Source organism: Pyxicephalus adspersus, chromosome 12, assembly GCF_032062135.1.
Source record: "Pyxicephalus adspersus chromosome 12, UCB_Pads_2.0, whole genome shotgun sequence".
In the NCBI taxonomy this organism is placed as follows: domain Eukaryota; kingdom Metazoa; phylum Chordata; class Amphibia; order Anura; family Pyxicephalidae; genus Pyxicephalus; species Pyxicephalus adspersus.
Window position 1 is genome coordinate 24325283 of NC_092869.1, and position 18246 is coordinate 24343528.

Sequence of the window (18246 nt, forward strand, 5' to 3'; positions counted from 1 at the left end):
ATCCATCTAATTATATGTGTATATATCTACCCAAAAATATAGACAACTGAGGAGGGAAGAGGGACAGAGGAACAGCAAGTCCCTCTTATCAGGGACAGTTTAAAGGTATAAACCCCTTAATGAAGTTGTTTGTGTATGAAATTTTTCTGTATAAGTCATTAACCTAATTCTTTTGCCTAAGGATTTTTTATTCTGCCTGTCCAGTCTTGAGATTTACACAGGAGTTTAGACTATCCCACGTGTATCAATTCTGCATTAATTATGTGTAATCAATCACATTTTTCACTTGCTCTTTCCTTTTATTCATATCATACGTTTTCATCACAGAATACAAGTTACAAATTTGATTTTGAATATGATTTTGATTACGATAACCACAAAGAAAAATTAAAAAATGTTCCATCCTGTCTTTGATTTATCCAGAAAACAGACCTAATTTGCTTCAATATTTTGTAGATTTATTCAGAATATAAAACTGAATAGATTACTAAAGGATCATATTAAAAACATATTCCCTAAAATATTGTATCATGTACATATAGTTGTAAAGCATGTAACATAAATAATGTTTGAACATTGTCTATTGCATGGGAAGTACCTGGAAATCGTATTTCCTGCCTCTTTGATTGGCATACCTCTTTACTTATATATCTGTCTTTAGATGCCAATCATACAAAATCCCTTAGAATTTAAGGATCTCCTACAGTGGCAGTTTTTCTCATTCTAGCAGGTGATTAAAAAAAAAAGGCTGGTAAAATTTTTGTTTTGTACATGATTTACGTATAGAGAGTTGTATTTTGTCTAATAATGCTAAAGCTGTGCAATCTAAATTGCTCTAGTAAAATGACCCCAATAATGAATGCATTTTGTATGTAAAAGTGGATTTTTAACTTTGGATATTGTGACAACTGCTAGAAGGGATAAGTAATATTTTAGCATAGTAGTCACCTTTTCCTTTTGTATCCAAAAACATAATGTACATAACATACCCTTTGTAAGTAACATAAAAATAGTATAAGGAAGTTTGAAAAACTTGTCAATTTGATTGACATTTAATTCTGTGTTTGTGCCAGGAGTTTTGTCCAGTTGTTGAATCTTGCTCCCTCCATCACAGTATCTACAAAGAAGACCAAACAGACCCTTCTTTGTATAGTCTGTCTGGACAAGTCACAGTTTATCAATGCTGTTTGTGTAGCCACATAGATTAAACAGAGTACACCAATAGGGGTTAAAAGATGAATTGTAAAAAAAAAAATACACATAATAATAACCGCCCAGGAGCAATTACCCTGATAAGAAGATACAAGGATTATGCATAGCAAACTGCAGCATGCGAGATGGGAATTGTATGTTAGGTAATTGTTAATTTTAGCAAACGCAGTGCCTAATTGCTGTGAAACACACTGACTATTAACGGGATGCCCTAGCACCTGCCTTTGGCAATAAGTACAGCATGCGAGTGGCCGGCACAGGAGCCACATGTGTAATTAGTGACCATCAGTTTAGACTTTTTTTCTCTACTGATTCCTTTGTGTGCTATGAATAAAGCGTAATGACATATTTTATTAGAGGGCAAATGGCTGTTTGGTAATGGGGGGTTGCTTAGAAAAATCCCAGTCCGGGAGGTTGGGAAGGAGGGGGGGGCAAATAGGGGACTTTGCTTTCCCCTTTCCAAATGAATTGAAACATCGTTTCCTTTTATGTACGCCTTAAAGGGAGTATAGAAATCTAATCTAAATGGAGAATAATGATATGTACAAACATTGCATGCTGTAATTGTACAGACATTGAGGGAGAGTTACCATGTGCTCTGTACAGATCACTGTAGATAATGTCTCAAGGGAAAGATGGAAAATGTTTCACAATCCAAAAGTTTGCAGCACTGAGTTCTTAACTTCTTTTTATCATAGTTGTTTTTTTTAAAAGTGCGAATGGTGCAGCAGATTGCTGGGAAACTTTAAGGGCCATTTGGGACCTGCGGTGGTAAACTACATGGCAGCAAGACCCTGGGTGCACAGGAAAATGCTGCTGTGTGACCTGAAGAGGCAAACAGCACTGTGGGCAACCAAATTTGCACATGGATGCACCACAGATCTTCATGCAACAAATGCATGGCCAAAAGGGACATAGTGCTTCTGGGAAACATTCTTTGATCTGCTGCAACCACAATCAACAAAGGATCCTAACATCTCCTATTCACTTGAATGAGATAAGTTTAGACTGTGGTTGAGCCTGAAGCAGAACACTGCAGCTCACTGCAGGTCTGAAATAGCCCTAAGAGGGTCTTTAACCACAGACAAATATATTCCATTTTACCAATCCTTAGATGCATGTTTTTTTTTCTGACTTTCACATCTCAATTTTTTTATACATTTTTGCAATAATACTCCTGGCCCTGTCAGTGGAGGGAGCCATATTTGTCAGAGTGCCCAGACTGGACTTCAAACATGCTTGTTCATCTCTACTACATGGGGTAGGGTGAAGGGATTGGTATTGTGTACAAGAAAGATAAATTTGTCTTTGCTTTAGTTCATCTCATGGGAATTGAATAGGACAGTGGTTGCCAACCAGTGGTTTGCTGCTCTGGCCGGTGCACCCCTGAGCAGGGTCAGGAGGAGAATCCCACTGGGGAGGCGCAGCGGCTTCAGCCGTGGACCATGTCCCTCTTAAGGATCCCTCTCTGGACACAAACTCCCTGGACACAACCCACCCACTCTCCTATTGCAGCCTCAGACCTGCGATGTGGGTTCTGGCATCATGACGTCACTATGGGGGAAGTTTCTCCTCCTTTGAGTGAAACCTGGCTTCCTGAGCATGCGCGATCCGGAGCCGGTAAATTTAGTGGTCCGTGGGTCCGAAAAGGTTGGCAACTACTGGACTAGGACATAGCATTTCTGGTTTTAGCAGATGTTTGCTGAAAATATGTTGTTATAATAAAAAAGAAAACAAATGCAGTCACCAGCTGTAGTATATTCTATTATTTTATGGTTTGGGGTTTAGGTATGTAATATGTGCTGTCGTTCAAGGTTCCTTCTGATCAGAATATGCTATAATGGAAACCCTGAGTCTGAGTCTCATTGGGAAGATTTCTTCTCCCTTCCTGTCCCACGGACACAAAGGGAAGTAAGATAAACCTTCTAAAAAATGAGAAGAAATATCCTCTTAGAGAGCCAACATTGAGACAAATGTCCCCTCTGGAAGATTTACCTGTATTCTTGTTTTGATGCATGCAACACATTTTGGATTTCTATCCCAAAATTGGATTCCACTCTAAATAGAGAGGTTTAATCTCCACAGGGGGTACAGGAATACATTTATTACAGGAGCTCCAACCCACTTATAGAAAATAGATCTGTATATAAAGAAGGTTTCCACCAATCACATGTATTTTTTTTAACATGTCCTGTGTGGTTGAATGTTACATTCTAATCCATGCAAATGTGCCATTACCAATCTTTAATTCTGATGCACATGAGTTAAATGAGTGTGCTAATCAATGAAAATTATAAAGGTTGGATGAACTTTCCTTTAAAGTTGAATGAATGTACTGTGAAGTTGAGCAAACGTTCTTTAAAATTGGGTTGACATTCTTTCAAGAAGAAATTCCCTAAAATGTTTCAATTCTCCGATCCATTTACGCAACACATTCTCATCTTTTAGATTTATTTTAAAAATGCTCAGCCAGACTTTAAAGAACATTTCACAAACTCCAATGATTGTTCAACTAACTGTTAGTTCATTGGTTCACTGAGCTCTTCACCAGCTGAACCCAGGGCAGACTAATAACCACATAATACAAACATTGAATTCTGTTACGTTGACCCAACAGCAACATCCAGATTCAATTTTAAAGTATTTGAATGGCGCTAACCACACATCTCCAATTATTACATAAATAGCCTTTGACCTAATGTGCAAATATTGCTTAATTTGCACAGAATGAACTTACACTGAACAGATCACCATGTGATTTTGTTATGAGTATACCCCTTAACTTACCTTTCCCCAAAGCCTTTTATACTACTATACTCTGCAAACCAGAGGGTGAACCACAGATTGGACCACAATGCTGAAACAGTCATAATAGCAAACATGTTTTGTCCTACGCTGATTTAATTTGGACTTTTATGTCTTTAAGAACCCAATTCAAACTAAAATGTATTTTTATCATTTCAAAATTACCTTCTTTATTCTGTTTACAAGAAGTAGGACCATTCATTGGTTGTCCATGTCAATGTCTTCATGATGTGGGCACATTCTAATATAATAGTTCTGCACCTATAACCAGAGCTGGCAAGGGACCTGGTGGGTGGATTTAGGTGCTTTAAATAAGAAGAAATAAGAGCAAAAACCTGCACGGAAGGGGTATGAGGAAGAGGGGGTTTACATTTTGCCAGATTTGATCAGACTTTTTTATTTTAGCACAGTTGCAGTGTTTCTCTATCAGTTATCCATTTTATATGACAAGTTGCTCTTTTAGCAGCTATGGGAAAGGTGAGTATAAAAAGCTATTTCCAAACATAGAACACAATCTGTGACTGCTCATTTCTCTACCTCACCAGCAGTCTTGTATCTCACGCAGTGTGGCAGTACATAGACCTATTAGGATATTCACGTTCCCTGCTTGCTTCATTAAAGTAGTATTGTAGCACATTTTGTGTGTTTCCCCCAGTCCGGCTGCACGTAGAATAAGGTTCATTTTCCACAAGTTTGAATAAATTTATTCAGTTGACTGAATCCCTTGTTCGGCTCAGCAAACTCACTAGGTAGCCATAGTCCTGTAATTAGCCCATTAAATCAAAAATCTGGACTTTCGATTTCCATGCTCTAGCTAATCAGCAGAATATGCTCCTAATTTACCCAAGCACGCAACAGAATTAATAGAAATGAAACCAAGCGGAATAAGGTAAAAATTATTACTTTGTATGCTGCTTCAATAGCCAGCAATGACCTGGATAGCAAAAATCAAATTACCATGGCTATAGATTTCAAGGCAAAAAACGCATTCACATTGGTGGAAAATCCACTGTGTAAAAGAATAGTTATTTATTACAAGGAGCCTTGCTCTTTTTCATGCTCGTATAGGCCATTTGTCTAATAAAGACATCATTTATGCTTTGAAAGAGATAAGTCTTTGTGGAAATAGTAAATACTAAAGATCAACGAAGCATAAAATGTGAGTTTAATAGAAAACTGTAATAGAGTCTCGGTGAAGAAAGTCTGATTATGTCAATGGGTGAATATATGTTGTCTGTAAAAACAGCATTTTGCTGCATCAGCTGGTGTTTACCTACATTATTCAAAGAACATTTTTGACTTGACTGGTAAGTTTAAAAACAAATTATTATAAGGAGCATATAGGAGGAAAAAACGATTAGACAGTTTTTCTACATCCTTCATATCATTTATTGTGTTTGTACTGTTGGTTTTTCGGATCCGTAGTTTCTTCTGCTGTAAATATTTACCAATTATACAGTGCTGTCTTTCAAACACAAAAAGACTTTATTTTCCCTACTTCATTAGGATGAATAGTATGATCGTACTGTGATACTGATCCGATGGCACCACCGGGTACTTTTAATAGCTCAGTAGATCCGGAATAATGGACTCTGGAAGTCTGAGGATTAATAGCTAGCTATTTTAGATATACAGCCTGACTTTCCCCAGAGTAATATACGACTCACCATAAAATCTTTTATCTCCTTGTACAATCTTTGGATCTACCATTAAAAAGAACTAAACCCAAAAACACAAAGTAACCAGGTGGTAGACATTTTTGGCAGAAGTGTAAAAAAAAAGAAAATTCCTTGACTCCTAGTGGCTTTTTGTTCTTTGCCTACACTGCATTGCACATTCACAGGACTTATAGGATCATTGGCTGTCCAATGGAAGAGGATCGTTGTAAACCCCAATGTACACCGTGAACCCAGCAGGAAAGATAGTGGCTTTGGGTGATATAGCATTGACAGATTTCTTGTCCTATCATCGCTGCACGAGACCTACAAAAACGTAAACTTCCACAGGCCACTAACCAACAACTATTAATGTTGACTAATTGGGCAATTTTATGTCTATTAACCACTAAAAAGTCTATTCTGAAAAAGTGGATTTCACAAATACCTCCAAATGTAATAAAAGTAAAGGAGATTCTTCTAAAACTCTTGTCTATAGACAAACTAAATGTTCTGAGATCAAAGATCGTTACATTAAACGTTTCTTTGGAACATGGTAAAGGTTTCTGCCTATAGAGATCAATTAAAGGATCTAATATCTCTGTTCCAACATACCACTTGGTATGATACCGAAATTTAAAGGGTACCTTGGGTCAGCTGGATCTGTTGTAATATGGGATTGCCAATAGTATTTCAGATCAGGCCGTAACATGGTGTCTGGATGTGTATATCAAAGCAGAGCCTCCTCTGTAACCTCATACTTTTAGGTGCTTTTGACATTGTGAGTTAAATTTGTTACTTAGTTACTCCACTGGTTTGTTGGTTATTTGTTATTCAATTTCCCAAGACTCTAATGGCTAAGAATGCTATGCTACCTAATCTTTTAAAGAAGACATACACTCATTTTTACATGATTGTATACTTTTATTTTGATTCTTGTTTACATTGTATTATATTGTGAATATATGTTTATTTCTGTTGGAAAAAACAAATAAAAATATGCCAAAAAACACAAAAGATATAATTTGGCTAATAATTTGCACTTTCATTTTGCACAAGCTGGGAATTTAATATATCTAGTGTCTAGTCTATTCAATGGCCCTGATTTAATAAAGCTCCACAAGGCTGGAGAGGATACACTTTTATCAGTGAAGCTGGGTGATCCAGCAAACCTGAAATGGATCTAGAACGGAATTGAAAACTTTTGCTAACAAATTTCTAATAACTTTTAGGAAATCCGTTCCAGGTTTTTTGTATCACCGAAGTTCACTGATAAAAGTGTATCTTTTCCACCCTTGGAGAGCTTTATTAAATAAGAGCCAATGTCTGGATTCATCTAGCACTTAACACAGAAAGACAAAAACTTCTGAAATAGTTTACAAACTGATTTAATTTTAAACACCAGTCTGTAAATGTGGAGTCCATATTCCTTTAGAGTGCCATCTAGAGCTGGGGGGAGCAATTGTACCTGCCATCCTATATCATCATGTATCATCAAGAGTGATATTTATTTATTTATTATTTTTTATATGTATCATAACATTTGTATTATACTAAAGTTGTATAGGAATTTTTAGTAGTTTATCAATGCCTTAGGATATACATATTTTCTGTGCAATAATATAAATAAAACTAATACATTGATTTTACGATCTGATCTTTCATCAAATTAGGAGTGTACAGTTATACAAGGCACCTGATCCATTTTACAACTGGGCACATTGATAGTTTTTAGTGATACATCATCTCCCAGAATGTACTGATACATAACAGAATATGTTCCCCCTCTGCCTGCTCAAAATGAACCATATGTGATATAGACATATCGTTCTAACTAGACTGAGTTGTAGACACAGTTGATTTATTAAACTAGTAGAGCTTGTTCTCTTTCGAAGTAAATTTCTACTTTGTATAGAGATTTTTCATTTTGCAAGTTATTGAAATTGGTATGATGAGTTGATCACCTGCTTAGTTCAATATTTCAATAATTGTCGGACATATGCCCACAGTATTGTAGAAATTCAAAATATGCAGAAAGAAAGAGTACTTATTTGGCACATGTATAAAATCAAATAACAAAACCTTTTTATTTGGAAAATATTAAAACACCAATAAACGATTATGCCATTTGTCTTAACATGCAAGACGGCACGATCTGAACATCAACATTGCTCATAGATTGTACCAATCAAATGGTTTAACAGCTAACAGTATAGCATCTCACAACATTAGAGGGTCTCTGTGTCTCTGATTTTTCATTTTACTTTACTATATATGATAAAAATTCACTTTGTAAAGAACATCCAGTCATGTGCAGGGAAATAAAACAGATTTTTCCTTGCACATGATTTACTTTACAAGTTAGTACAGCTTACCCTTATTAATTTAGTAGGTTGAACATTCCTTTTCAAAGTAAGAATTCAATGATATTTTTTACTTTGTAAATAGTTTGAAATAATAAATAGGCATCAACTAACACTGACCTGACATTTTTATTTTGGTATTTAATTAGCCAAATGTAAAAAAAAATGCGTATGCATGGAACAAACCACTTTATTTTTTAGTTAAAAGTTTTGCAAAAACACACAATGTAATTGTGTATGTCAGCTAGCTTTAGAAGTAAAAAATTTTAAAACGATTACATGTTTGTTTCTATTTGTACTTGACACAGAGAAGGGCAAGGAATACTGAGCACCTGATTGTGAAGGAATATTACCTGCTGAGCAGCCAACATTGTCAAAAGTAGTCTTCTATAACTGTAAGGGCAAACTAATTTTTGTAAAATTTTTTATTTGTTCATCATAGTGCTTTGTAATAATGCTAAAAGTTAAGTTTTGTTCGCATCAGACCAAAGAACTATATATATAAAGAACTAATATTCTTGTCTATTAATTTAAATACTGGCAAACTCTATTGTAATGTAATTATAATGACAATGCTTGGTATTAGACTATGCTTTTCAAATGCTAGTCAAAGCGCCTTTGTTGCCATGTGTTGCATTCTTAAAAAAGGGTCAGGTGGGCATTGTGATTTCCTGCGGATGACAGCCTTAACAGAACATTTGATAAAGCACCGCAAAACTGTGATCTCATCTTAAATTACATTTGATATCTCCTCCATCAAATCTCTGGGGTTTTTGTGTTATAGTTTTATGCTATGCATTCCATTTCATTTGTAGATCTTAATAGCTCCTTTGGTATTCCCATTGTCCTGGTGGTTGCTTTTTAACAAATAACCCCTTACCCAGTTTCTGAGTTTTGGTGGTCGGTCTTTTGTGGGTCATAGTAGTGACATATTCGTTTTCCATTATAACACGTTTTACAGTTGCGTAAAGTGGATGTTTTTGAATTTTCATCCCTGATATGAATTTTATTCCTTTACACTACATGTGATTTAAAAGCTTTATGTTTTTCATTATGCTGTTTGTTTAGATATATTCTTTAACAAATTTCATAAACAGGTGTAGTATTTAGGTATAATGTCATGAGACGCTTTAATTGCACACAGATGGACTCCATTCAACTAATGATGTGACTTTTAAAGATCGGGATAAATACACACTTAAGACTTTTCCTATTTTATTTGTAGGTATTTTGCAGAAAATGGCATTTCCGACTGCTTTTCATAGATTATAGACAAAAAATACAAAATAATTCCATGCAAAAAAAATTTACTAAAAATATAACTCTAAAATACCTAAACTGCAATTATTCTCTTTTAAAAAACTTAATATAGCAAGCTATTCCAACGACACACTAGGTGACCTAAAATTATTTCAGGAGTTCCAAGCTGTCCTAGACATTCTACATGACTTCTCTCTACACCTTCAAAAGTTATAATGAGCTATCACAAAATGACTATATCGCTCTTTCTTCCTGTTTTTCTAACCAAAAGCATCATGTTAAGATGATATAAAAAAGCAGCCAACTTCTAGTGCTTGCTCACTGGGTTCATTATCATGATCCATATATATTTTTGTGCATGTTTATTTACTTACCTTACTAAATGGAGTTTTGGGTAAGACAAAAGAAAGTATCTGGAACTCAATAATGCCAGAATTCCGTAATTTTCTAGAGAAATGTCTTCAGAGAAAAAAGATACAAATGTTATGGGAAACCTTTTTTTGAGATGTTGACACACCTTGATTAGATCATTTGATCTTTTACATGTTTATCTAAAATAAATATTGAAAGAACTCTATTGAATGTTCTCTTTAAAGATTGCCCCAGGTTTTTTTGTTCATTATATGATATGTACCCAGCATTCTACTGTCATCCCCATTTTATTAATTCGACAATCTGTTTGGTGCCTAATAAAAGAACATCAAACCCACTAGAGTCACATAACAGATTTTTCTCTAGTATTTAGATAGCACATATTACACAGAATGCCTCTGTCTATAGCAAATGGAGGGAACGCTAATGGGAACGTTCTCATTAATGTACAACATGATCATTTGAGTATTCATATGGCTTTATGAGTCTTTCAACACACCAAGAAGTCACAAATAGGAAATACTATTATGATTTGTGGCAGATGCAGCCCATTTGACTACATTATAATGATGTATGGATTCCAAGCATTAAAAGGCATTTCAGTGTGAGTAAATGACACATGTATAACAATGGCATTGTCCTGAAACACACAGCATAAGAGTTTAGTTCTGGCACATTATTAGGACCATTAACATGAGGCTTTGTTCTCAATCACTGTTACCACCAGCATGTATGAATAAGATCCATTTGCTGCCTATATGCATAAATAGCAATGCCCACATATTTAACATTGACATGCACTTAGCATTGTTTTGTTTGAGCCTGGGTCTGCTAGTGCAGGTAAAACGCTAGTCTAATCGAATGTATCTTTGTCTGTTTCTGAAAGGACTAATGTATTCTGATACATGTACCTGTGAAAATGTGTTTTCTTTCTAGTCACCTCAATTGAAAGTGACTTTATTTTTCCTCTTTTGTTAATAATATTCATCCATGGCATACATTCGAGTATTAATATGCTGTTTCTAACAGGGTGGTGCCCCTTGTTATTGTATTAGAAGGGCAGAGAATGCATTTTCACACTTGCGCAGTATAATGTTTGTCATCTACTCTTCAACTAGACAAAAACAGGAATACAGAATAACTATAACAACTAATAGATTTAGGCATTCCCACACGCGGCAATCTTTGGTAGTTCCGACCATTTTTCTGATGCACCAATTTATTTTTTTTAATACTGGATTTTATTTGTTTATTTGGTTTATAAATTGACAGAAATGAGTGCTTGGTGTATAAAAAAAATAAATCCCACAAGAGATAGAGATAATTGGATATTATACCAAAGCACAAAATTGTGTCAGCACACCGAATGTTTCCTACCATATCAGCTATGATTGGCCTCTTACATTACGCAGACATTAAATTTATTAAGTAGAAGGAAGAACAATATCAAAACTGGTTCCAGAAACCTTCTACCAAGTTAAAAATATACTATATGGCCAAATGTTTGAGCACAATGGATCATCATACTTACCCATACAGCCCAAACTATGTGAACACCTGTCCAAATTATTAAGTTCAGGTCCTTAAGTAAAAGGAATAAAGGATACAAGGATACCTCTAACCTTGTTGGAGCATGATAAAAAAAGTCCTTCTTCTGTCCCATTGAGATAGTTGTCCTATGCTCAAAGCCAGGTCCATTATGGCAGAATTTGAGGAGTGTAGAGAAACTCAAGTTTGCTGCACTGAACCCTAGCCCCAACCCTACCCCTACTTTTGGAATACATTTGGATGCCATTTGTGAACCAGGTCTTCCCATTTAACATTTTGAGTCTCCCAGGAGCTCAATAATAGGATGATTGCACTGCAATTCTTAGGCTTTTACTTTTGTCGTGGTCATTGTGAGCACTCTGTTCTCACATTTACATTTAATATTATAGAGGATATACCTGTAGGAGAGGTAACGTATTTAGATCTGCAAATTTAGAGCTTGCACCTATTAAAGGGAGATTGTACCATAAAAGTCCTCAGGACATACAAGAAGCCAGCCTTTGGCAATCCTTGCTAGAAGTTTGGAGATTGTAATTGGCTCAAAGGGGCCAAATAACAAAAACTATATTAATGACCATGTCAGTATGATGGTCCACTCCTATGCTGTAGCCTAATGCCTAATCTGGAAGTATGTGTTTTTATTGCCTGATCACAAAAAATGATCCTGCTGGAAATGGGCATTATGAATGTTAGCATTAACAGGCACTGAGTAACATACAAGTGTGTACAACATGAGGATCCATAACATGTTATGTAGAATCTTGATGTTTGCAGTTGTTGGTTAAGGGTGTGGTTGCAGTTCTGTTAGTTCTTTTATATGTGGAAGATACAGTTTGCATAAAAAATATTATAGAACACATTATTACACATTGGAGGAACTTGATTTGACAATTTGTACAGCTGTGCAAATATTTTTACCTGAAAGTTTGACAAAATTAAACTTACATAATGTTTTTATATTTATTGCACAACTGAACTCTGGAGATGAGGGATGGCCAGCTGAGAAAGAATAAAGGTAAGGCTTGGATGCTTTGATGGTCAACCAACTTTTCAGTTTTAGGAAAAAGCATGCAAACCAAGAAACACCTTGCCTTAAGCTGCGTACACACGTCCAATAATTAATATAACGACCAAAGAACGACCAATTGGCCAAAAATCGTTCCAATAAAAAAGTGACCAACGACACCAACGAATGAGGATTGTCATTGGAAATGGACAACCGGAACGGCGGATCTGATTGGCCGACGATCGTTTACTATCTATCATGTACAGTCATTCAGTGATCGTGCATGTTTCTGCAGTACACTTTCTCCTTTACCTGTCACCCCCTGCATCGTTCAAACTATCGCATCTAGCGTGTGTACACTATTGGTGGATTATATTTGAACAATCGTATTGTTACAACATGTACAGAATTGTGCACAATACGATTGTTCAAGTATAATTGTGTATAATTGTTGATCGGTCGTAATCGTTCATTTTCTAACGATAATTATTGGAAGTTTGTACCTAAGCGTTTACTGGTTCAGAAGAAAATTTTAAAACCAGAAACAGCAAAGCAAGTAGCAGCATCGTAGCCCACATTCTTCTTAGGTTTCTCCTAACAGCTTAAAGCAGAACTAAACTAACCTTTCCTTGTTCAATCTCCAGCACTGACATTTCATCTGGAGTTCTTCCAAGTTTGAATATTTAGTCATCTTGATTGTCCAGGCCTTATTGACATATCTCCCAATCATGTATATATTATCACCACCCTGGTATGCTGGAATAGTACACTGAGCTGGACATGAACATTCAAATGTAGATTGTGAACAGGCAGGTAAGTTTGTTCTTTTTCAGAAGGGATATAGCATGTCTTACTGCACTAAGGAACCTTCCTTCTTGCAATTTTTTTGTTTTCATATTTTAGTCCTGTTTTATTTAGTAATGACTCTGAGTTAATCATATTAACCTAGTTTCCTAATGATGATAACAATCCAGACCAGTTGCCAACTATATAACATTTCAATCAAACTCATAATCAAAATTTGAAAATCAGTTAATAACCTTATTTAGTTAATAACCACACTTTTTATTAATCAGTATTATTCGAATCAATTAAAACGACTCATTAATGTGTCTCTGTCTATAAATAAATTTGTATAAATATATTATGTTAGATGAATTTGGAATTTTACTAGTGAATTCAAAAATATCAACAAACCACATAGATCTCCATATAGTTCTACGCACACCAACGCCATCCCACCTGCAGATTCATACAGATTATTCTAGATAGCTAATTAGGATATCTTGGTGTTGATAGAAAGCACATGGCATCAACTGGATTTGTTGACTGTTCACCCCTGAATATGGTATGTGAGAAGTGACCAAGTCTTCCCTAAATCTAGGAGTAAAGACATTGCATAGGTGTGAGAGTGGAAGTGTTGATCTTTGCTATTGACCTGAATGTCAATAATGTATCCTGTAGTAACAAGAAGGTCAGAGACAAGAACCTGAGAGCCTTATGTCAATTTCAGAAAAAGACTTTGGTGGGGAAGAGAGCAATTACTCTTGAACAAAGCAGCTTTTACCAGTGTGGGTAGCAGAAAATTTGTATTTTTTTTACCTTATTTTACAGATAAGTTATTTTTTCTAATTAGTTTTAGCATTATGCTACATACCCAGGCTAAATGATTGCTACAATTATTTGTCTTTGATGAAATTCTCAAATGTGTTCAGCAGTCCCATCATCGTTCATCAATCAGTCTGTGGAACAATGAAGGGCAAAGCAGGAATGGCCACTATACTTTCATATGAAGGAGGACACAGCGAGGTGCCACTCACTTTTACTCCCCCTTTTTCCTCTCCCTAGAACTAAACAGTGTCATGTGTACTACACTCATTAAATAAGCTTGTTTCCAACATTATTAATATAACGTGTGTACAAGGCTTCAGGGTTGTTTTAAAACAAAGTCACAGTAATGTAACACCTCCCGCTATGTTGATTTGTGGGTGGGTAAGAGTGGCAGCGATCCAACACCCAACACAACAGAGATGTATACCCTTACCATACTAGAATGGATAGAAGGAGTGAGCCAAGGTCCACCAAGTACCCTGTTACCGCACTACCCTGTAAGAAGGGGTGTCCTTGTCTACCAAGTCCTAAACCTCAAGTCAAAGAGGTTGTTTTGGATAAAGGAAATTACTTTCATAGCTATAGATTTTGATTGATAGATTTTTAAATTCAATTTATTCACATGTACTACATAGGATACAAATTACCAGAAAGAAGTTAAATCTTTACCATGAAATTTCCATAAAGCATGGTGGCTCAGTGGTTAGCACTTTTGGCCTCTGCAGCGCTAGGTCCCACGTTCGAATCTCGGCCAGGACATTATCTGTAAGGAGTTTGCAGTTTCTCCCTGTGTTTGTGTCAGTTTCCTCCCACATTCAAAAAAACATGTTAACTGGCTTCCCCCCAAAATTGTCCTTACACTGTATTAAAGACATATGACTGAGGTAGGGAAGTTAGATTGTGAGCCCCTTTGAGGGACAGCTAATGACATGACTATGGACATTGTAAAGTGCTGCGTAATACGTCGGTGCTTTTTAAATTTTCATGGAAGGCCTGTCACTCAACAAGATGGCGGCGTCCAGTTTCCAATCCACAGGAAAGCGAAGAAGGAAGATGAGACAACACAGGACCGACTGGACTAGGATCACAAAGGCATTAAAGGGTTTTCTAACTTTAAAGGTAAGTTTTATATTTTTTATTTTTTACTGAAACTTCCACTTTTAAAACAATGGTTGAAAGCATTACTATTCTACTGTAGGTAGTATTGGTCTTCCACTACTGGGTGCTAATCTATAATTATTGTAAAAAGAAAGTGTCATATTTTGTGTTAACTAATTACACACAGTAACTAAAATGAACACAAATTTGTGTGGTATCATGGTTATTAGGGGAAATATATGTTCTAGATTACGGGTGTTATATAACTTAGTGTAAAGTCATAAAAACAATAATTATTACTGTTGATCCTATTTCATGGTCTAGAAAGCTTGTGATGAAAAATTGCCGGATTGTATTAATAGGCATTGTAACCATGTGTTTGTCATTATACTAGACGTAGGATGTATTGATCTAATGTCCTGTAAACAGCCTGCTAAATAAATATTGATTGAGTAAGACACATTGTAGATTTTTTTTCAAGGTTCTTCTCATGCATTTCATATGGCATTTCACATCTGAATCATAAGTTCTGATTTACACAGACTATATGTAATTGGTTCAGGAGGTTACATCCCCGGTATTAGAGTTGTCAGTAATGCTTTAACCAAAACATATTAAATTGTTGTTTTCAAGGCCTCGATCCTCTGGCTCCTTCTTTGTGGAATTTAAATTGAATAAACCTATGCTCATCCAGCTAATAAAAGCTACATCTCTTACAAAATTCTGCGGATCAATACTTTAGGGAATGTTTTAAGGTTACTTTCTCTGGCATAAAAAATTTCAAGTTGCAAATATTACTATAATGTTAAAGTTGAGCTGAATTAGAAAAGATTGAATATTTGCTACCCTATAGGGAGCATTTAGAAATCCTATGTCCAAGCAACACCCTGAAAAATGTACTTTTGTCTTGTCATCATAAAACATATCAGTGCCCATCCTGGTATGTGAGTGTGCCTGGGCACTCATGTGCCTACAATCTCATGGCCATACCTAGGAATATTAAATGTGCCTGAGGAATGAAGAGGGGCAGAGTATGAGCTAGGGGTAATAGCAACAAATGTAGTGTTATTCATGTGAAGTAAGGAGGGATCAGCACTACAACAGCCACTGTAGAACTTCAGATTATAATCCATTTATTTTGTGTCAAACAGAAACAGGTTCACTTTAGCAGGTAACAAAATAAAATAAAACTATCATTTCTCCTGGTCAGAGGTTATCAATAGTCCTGTTGCCTAAACTGCTAATCCAGGAGGGCACCTGGTTCCAAAAGGAAATTCAAGGTCTTTGCTCCAAAACAATCCCGAGCTGCCCAGTGCTACTGTCTACAACTTCACTCCTTACTCGAAGACTTAGGCAACGTACACACGTGCAATAATTGTTGTTGGAAAGGATCTTTTACGATCCTTTCCAATGACAAACGACCGCAGGATGCATGAACCAGTTCTGTACATACAGCATCCTTCTGCTCTTTAGAGAGGGGAGGCGGAGAACGATGGAGCGGTACCCCACTTCACTCTCTCCCCATTGTCCGTCGTCTGTGGATCCGCCAGAACGGTCGTATGAACAATGGACGACAAGCACTGTACACACACAAGATTCTCTTCTGATATAGATCCTGAGCCCATTATTGGACAAGAACCATTGCACGTGTGTACTTAGCCTTAGCCGCACACTGCTCCTGTCTGCTCCAAATATATCTGTCTATCCATTCTAAAAACCTGGCCTGTACTGCAGTGGAATAATAGGGCCCAACCGCAGCTAACCAACTGTGATTATTGACCACCAAAGTCATCCCCAGACTCCTTCCATAGTACGTAACCTTTTGTTTTTTCGAGGGACCATGTCCCAAAGCAAGGGGTAAAATATCTACCATGCAGGGCCCAGTAGTGGATTAGTTGGATCATCCAGATTCTCCCATGATAGTCTATCTTCTTCAGCCTTGGAGAACTTTATTAAATCAGGCCCATTGTTTCTGTCTCCTAGTTTTGCTCTTGTGTTGTTGGCTTGTTACACAGGCTTCTAAAGGGGACAACAAGTGGTTTTTATAACGCACATTATACAGGCATAGTCCTGACCCAAGAAAGGGCATTTAGTGCATGCACACAGTATGTGTCTGCATAAAAAAATTCAGAAGATTAACAGCAATTAAAGCAAAAAAGAAGAGAATATTTTTTTTTAAATATAGTTTTTTTTTTTTACTGAGTTGTGGCAAAACAAAAAGTCTCCACTCACCCCGTATGTACATATACAGCCAACACAATAAAATGTTATTTTATTCTCTATAACTTGTTCTCTACGTTCCAGTTTTTCTGTATGGATAAGTGATAAATTATGGCAATGTGCAACTTTTCTTTTATTAAAACATATTTTTTTCTTGTATCCAAGGAATCAACAGGTACCATTGTAACTGGATTACCTTACAATAGACAGAATCAGCCAAGAGACAGGGACCACGCTGCTGCAGTTAAGAAGAAGCTGGCGCCCATGCCCCTGTTATGAATGCCTTGTTGCCGTAATCGCCATTTCAAATCAAGGTAATTTGCAGGTCCCTGAAGAAAGTCTGATTTAGTAATAAAAAAAAAATCCCTTGCCCCTGATGTCTTTATTCCAGCAACTGCCATCTAATTGTGACTGTGCCCATTACAGGGAATAATTTTCGCTTAGTTAAAAAAGATAACACACAGGGAAGGGAGGGGGGAATCGAGAACATTTTTCTGGTTTTGTTCAGTCCTCATTCACTCTCCATTCAATGGTTTGCATTTCACAGATGCAATTATTATGCTGGGAGGTCAAGTATTACCGAGCATCTTGTATTACGGTGTGCATGCTAAGTAATTCACTCTGCAAATTGACCCTTCAGTGTGCTGCATAATGCTGTAAAAACCCAACTAAAATGCAGGACAATTAGCAATACTTTCACTCTGCCGCAACAATGGCAGCAGCCGTGCAAGGTGATTGCATTTACAGTGGTGCTTTTCTTTTTCAAATAGGTCCTTCCTTGCTTCTACTGAATACAACGCAGCATTTATAAACGGCGGCCATTGCTACGTTTCCAAAGCTTAATTATGAAGGAATTCAGTGGCAAAACTATGAAGCAGCAATTAGGATGATATTCTATGATATGAAAAAGGGAGCTATTGCATCAGTTTCAAGGCTGCTGGTTAGGTAAGAAAGGTTAGTTCAGTATTTTAACTCATGTATCTGTCACATGGGCTGTCATACCTCTGCAGATTCAACAGTAAAATCCATTATGTGGAAGATAAAATGAATATATTGAAATGGATGTAACTCTTTTGCAGTCAGATGAGGCATTTTA

At 36.4% G+C, this 18246-nt stretch overlaps 1 long non-coding RNA gene across 1 annotated transcript in view; it reads left to right on the forward strand.

Moving 5' to 3' along the window:
* The window catches only part of LOC140342256 (uncharacterized), a 91615-nt gene that overhangs the window by 917 nt on the left and 72452 nt on the right, over positions 1-18246 (forward strand). The window contains exon 2 of the long non-coding RNA XR_011923026.1: positions 17316-17464. This is a non-coding gene — a long non-coding RNA (uncharacterized lncRNA). The remainder of the gene's footprint in view (positions 1-17315; positions 17465-18246) is intronic.